This window comes from Protopterus annectens, chromosome 7.part1 (assembly GCF_019279795.1).
Source record: "Protopterus annectens isolate FY-2018-M chromosome 7.part1, PAN1.0, whole genome shotgun sequence".
Taxonomy (NCBI): domain Eukaryota; kingdom Metazoa; phylum Chordata; order Ceratodontiformes; family Protopteridae; genus Protopterus; species Protopterus annectens.
This window is the reverse complement of record NC_056740.1, coordinates 73,451,667-73,457,666: the sequence shown is the minus strand read 5'-3', so window position 1 is coordinate 73,457,666 and position 6,000 is coordinate 73,451,667.

Here is a 6,000-nt window from a genome sequence, read left to right as displayed (position 1 = left end):
TATATATATATATATATATATTTATTTATTTCAGTTTGAGATTACCGGGAAAGTCCACTGGGCCACGAAGTACCCATTTTCAGTGGAGGCCCGGGGAGAAAAGCTCCAAAGTCAGTACAATCAATTAAATGTCCAAAGAGTAAGAATACATAATAATAGCAGTGCAAAATAACAAGAACATAAATTTTTTTTTTTTTTTTTTTTTTTTTTTTTAGATAATTTGCAATATTGTCTTCTTTACAGTCAACAGGGAGTAGGCTAAATCATTTTGGGAATTAGAAATGAAGTGTGAGAGTAGATTTGTGAAGGGGTAAAGAGGAGCTTAGTGTAGAAAGTCTGTATGATTTATATAGGGTGAAAGCAGGAACATATCCATTTGGAGGAAAGGTATGAGTAGAGTTGGGTCTTGAAGTGATCTGTGTTAGCTATAGTCCTCAGTGGTTGAGGGAGAGAGTTCCATTTTTTGCTTAGATAGAAGAATAGTAGTAGCTTGCCAGCGGAAAGTTTAGGTCTGTGAATGGAGATTAGGTTTTGGTGTTTTGATCTCAAAGATCGTTTTGGGATGTAAGGGGGAAGGATGTTGGATAAAACTGGGCATTTTTCTGGATAGAATATTAGTTTGTGAGCGGTTGTTAGTTGAAGATGGTCAAGGTGGTTAGGGAGTTCTAACCAGTTCAGAGATGGTCAAGGTGGTTAGGGAGTTCTAACCAGTTCAGAGATTGAAGGGTAAGGCAGTGGTGTGTTGAGGTTTTGGATTTAGTGGCAAATTTAGAGATCTTGTTATAGCAAGCTTCAAGTTTAGAGGTGAGGGAAGCAGATAGATTAGTTAGAAGAGGGGCACCATAAAGGAGAGAGGGAAGGAGGTAGGTGGTTGCTAAGGTGTGCCTAGAGGAGTTTGAAAGAAATAGGTTATTCCTGTAGAGCATGCCTAACTTTTGGTGGGTTTTTTTTATATGTGGAGATCGAATGATAATGCCAAGGAGTTTAGTGGAGGGGACCACTTTTATAGGAGTGTTGGTTTGGCTTAGGATGTTGAAAGTGGTTTTGTCAAATGAAGAAGTCTTGGTAGGGGGAAAATTAGTATTTACGATTTATTGGAGTTGAGGGAGAGATGGTGTTTGTGCATCCAGTTTTCTGTTATGGAAAAAGTTATTTGAGTTTTGTACATAAGTTCAAAGAAGTTTGGGGCAGCACAAACTAAGGTAGAGTCATCAGAGTGAATCCCTTTTCCCTTTTTAAGGGATTCCTCAACATCTTGTAAAACAAATGACCCTGTTTCTCTAGTTTTTGATGATTATTTTGTCTCGGGGGGGGGGGGGGTCATAGATTTAGAGCCTTTAGATCAAATCAGGCAAAGTTGTTTTATTTGGGGATCTTTCTACTGCCAAAGAAAGAAGGAATTTGGAGACCAGTCCTAGCTAGACTTCACTTTGGTCAGTCTCTGTTAATGTCTCAACATCAAAATATAATCCCACCAAACCTTGTTACACTAGTACTTGTCCTCAATTTCAGGGCAATTGTTGGGTTAATAGACGCTTATCACATACCAATCTGCAGAGAAATCAGATGTTTCATAAAATTTTCTGCATCTACCTTACATGATCAGTTCTCTCTCACCCTTTGGTTGGTTTACTCTGTTAAGGGCTTACTGCAGATTTTAGTGCATTCTCATCTTTCCAAATTTGGATGATTGTCTTGCGTTTGCAGACTCTTTACAATTGTAAAGACTCCTTGACAAATGTCAAGAAATTCCTACTCAGCCTGGGTTTCATGTGAACTTAGAGAAGTCATGTTTCATCCCTTCCCACAGAATATTTTTTTCTGAGTGTTGCATATAGTGGCTGAAAACCCGGGGGGGGGGGTGTCTTCCTTAAGCCTAGCCAAGTTTTCCTAAAATAGTAATGTCCTGTATCCAAATAGGATATTGAAGGCCAGGCATTTATAAGCTACCTCTGTCCATAAGTGGTGCCAGGCATGGTGTAAATATCCTATTCGCCATCCACTGGTCTAGGTTGTGCTTAATTAACTGGGTAGTAGACAAACTGTTTCATATTGCTGGGAAACCTGTTCCATACAAGTGGGAGTCTTAGGAACACACATCTCTCTCTCCAGCATGGTCCGTCAGTCAGAATTCAGGTCCATAGACCATGTATTTCTGGTACTCTTTGATTTACGAATATGTAGGAGATTCATAAGTGTGGAGGTTGCAGATGGCTTGTATGCAAGGCGTGGATCACTCAACAGTCTATAGGAGACTCAGTAGCAGGAAGGGGTTTTAAGGCTCACTGCATAAGGCAGGTTTGTTTCACCTTGTATCTGTTTTATAAGGAACTCCTGAGGTCACTCTGCTTGCTACACATTTCTGGTCAGGTATATACCAGAGAGAGCATTGTACTCTGGTCTGATAAAGGTAGAGTACAGTGGAATCAGGACCTCTTTGGACCTAGATAACATGCCCTAACTTACAAGTTGTGCAACATAAAACATGTTCTTCACCACTGTGGCCACATGGTGGTCGAAATTAAGGCTACAGTCTGCGTCTTTGCCCAGATCCTTGACCACTGGGTCAACTCTTTGGGTATATTATTGACATGGTAATTAGCTGGTGCAGTTATGCATTTCTTAGCATTGAGTTTAATATCATGGCTTTGGCACCATTTGTTAGTCCGAGATGGACCTTCTTGAAGAATGCTAGCATCTCCAGGGGGAGTCGGTGATGACCCCCAGCTTGCAGTCGTCTGCAAACTTAGTCTGGCATAAACCTTCAGCATTAGTTTTCATTTCAGAGAAGTAGATACCAAAAAGGAGTGGGCCCAGTACTGAGCCCTGGGGGACTTCTCTAGTGACTGGCTTCTTGGTGGAGGTGACCTCACCTATTTTGATCTCCTGGGTACTGTCAGTTAACCAGCTGGCTGTCCAGGGGGTGACAAAATGGTTTATACCCAAGTAAGTAACCTTGACTGCAATGCTTGAATGAGGTATTGCATCAGAAGACTTGGTCAGGTTGAGGTAAGCTGCGTGCACATTATTTCCTTCATCCAGTGCTTTAATAAGCATGATCTTCCCTTAACAAAGCCGAGCTGTGATGGGTCCAATGTTAGCAGGTTACCTATATCCTCATTTTTCTTGTCCATGATGATTCTTTCCATGGCTTTACATAAGAGACTGGTAAGACTTGTGGACCTGTAGTTATCCAGATCAGTGTTTGGACCTTCTTTGTGCAGGGGAATGCCTGTAGCCATCTTCTATTCCTTGGCACAAAACCTGACTGAAGGCTGCAGTTAGTGATTCAGGTGGACCAGAGAGGTCATGTTTTGTGCTATTTATTAAACATCCCAGGATGTTATTTGGGCCCATTGATGCAGTATTTTTGGCCTTGGAAAGTGCATCGATGACCTGTTCCATAGTAATGGTTGGGGGATTGTGTTACGTTGTATTTCCTTTAGATTGTTGGGGGGGGGAGGGATTTGAGCTGAACTTGTAAGCCAAAAGTTTGGCAGTGGCCTCTGGTTCAGAGTGGATGATGCTATGTACAGTAGGTTCTGTACATTGTTGTTAATTTCCTCTGAGGTTATGGGCGTAGCTGTAGAAAGCTTTGTGGTTGTCTTTTGCCTGAGAAGCTAGTTTTTTTTTTTTTTTCAGATTTAGCTTTTGAAGTGTTAATTGACCTTCTTAGTTGTCTGATTTGATTGATCAAGGTGCTTATAGTATGTATGGCTGTGCTTCTCTTACACTTCGCCAAGATTTTTTTTTTCTTGTTCTATAATCGATTTGATATTGTAATTCCACCAGGGTGGCTTGTCCTTTGATGTTGTGCCATACTTAATATGAATGGGCACAGCTCGCGTTATGCAGCTGTCAGTATTGCTGTACAGAGACTTTGCAAATAGATGAGTGTATGCTATGGTGTTTACTTTGGGGGTGCTTGGAATTTAGCCAGGGTTTTGCTTATTAAAGAGAGGTTAGCCATCGAATAGTTTTAATTTTATTTGCTTCCTGGATTTAATTTTCTTTCAGGTACTATTGTCTTATGGTCAGATCTGAGAGTGGTGTAAGAATAGCAATAGGACGGTAGTTTGAGAGTTCTACAGAAGTATCAACTTTGTGAATAGGTATAACATGGGATTTTTTTCCACAAAGAAGGGATGTAGGTTTCACTAATAGATCGAGTAATGATAATGACGACAGGGTAAGCTTTAGAATTTGCAGTGGCCTTTAGAAAGAAAGAGGTAGCAAGTTGTCAGCAGATGGGGAACAAAGTTTGAGTTTAAGAAGCTTTCTAATATGACTAGTTGGAATGGGTTTGAGTGAAAGGGTGGTTATGAAGTGTAGGGGTTGAGGAATGAGAGGGAATGGAAGGGTTGGAAGTATTCAAAAGTTTGCTAGTAGAATCAATGAAGTATGAATTGAAAAGTGATGCAGTTTCTTTAGGTGTGCTGTTAGGGCAGGGGTTGGGAGTAATAGGTTTGCCTGGATGAAGGATTTGGTTAAATGTATTCCAGACTTTTTTTGGGTTTCTAGGTGTTGTAGTTTGGGGTGATTGATATAAATTTTTCTTATTCTTAATTGTGTTCTTTTTGGTTAGATTCTGAAGTTCCTTGTATTTTTTGAGGCGAGAGAGGGATTTAGAACATGACCAGAGTTTTCAAGCAGTGTCTCTGTTCTGTATAAGTGACAGAGTATAGTTAGTAAGCCAGGGCCAATAGCGAGATTTGTCTCTAATAGTTCTTGGAGGGGCAAGGGAGTTCAGAATATTTAGGAATATGGAATTAAATTGAAGAACTGCTTCGTCAAGAGGGATAAAAGAAAGAAAGGACCAATCAGTAGCAGAAAGGTAGTTATTAAAAGTGTCTGGTTTGAAGTTTGTTAACTTATGACAAACTTCAAGTATGAGTTCTCAACAGGTGAGGGGTAGATCATAGGGTGCAAGTAGGAGAGTGATCACTAATTGAATCTGGTAGTGTTTCAGGGTGGTGATAAAGATTAGAATTGGACAACAGAATCCAGTCAAGTAAGGAATGCGTGTTTGTGGGTTTAAGAAATGTAGGCATAGAGATGAGCTGAGTGAAGCCGTAAAGGTTAATAGTGGCAGAAGAGGAGTTAGTGGTGAAAAGAAGCCAGTTTGTTAACATCACCTAAGATTATTGTTTTGTTGGGTATGTTGGTAGATATCCAATGAAGAATTTGTGTTACCAGCGATGTGTTGTCTCCAAAGGGTATGTAGATGGCTGCTATAGTTAGCGTTTTATGATCATTAAGTTTGCAGTTAGCAAGAATGAGTTCAGCAGGGTAAAAAGACTGAGTAGGGTTGGTTAGAGGGGATAAGGTTCGGGAATTAGCAAACATTATGGCAACACCTCCACCTTTTTATGAGTTCTATCCTGACGTAAGATACTGTTATCAGGGGGCAAGAATTTCTTTGAGTGATGTGTTTTAAGCCAAGTTTCAGAGAGAGTAATAATATCAGGGTTATACTGGAATATCCAAGAGTGAAATTCAGTTATTTTATTTAGTAAACTGTGAATGTTGATAGAGTAAAAGGAAAGGTGTTTATGACTAAATTTAGGTAATGAAAGGTATTGTAGTGAGACCAGTTCACTCTCAACCCATGTCTCCCCTTCTCTGTTTGCTTCAGTCTGTTACAGCAGATGCCTCAGTCTTTGCTTTGGGGGGTCTGTTTCGAAAGAGGTGAAATTGTAAGGTCTATGGAACTAGCCGTTCATATTGAAGCACATAAATGTCATAGAGATGCTGGCAGTATCTAGTGCTTTACAAACATTTAAATCTCTAGTCCTCAGGACCTCTGCAAGTTCTCATAAACACCACCACAGTGATGTGGCATATAAGCAAACAAGTGGGTACTAGAACTTATGATATTTATAGACTTGCCATGATGGCATGGGAGGTGACCATTCATCTCAGTTTGTCTCTAGGCCTCATACATTCTCTCAGAGCAAGATATTGTAGAAGACTAGCTAAGCAGGTCCAGGACAGACCCTC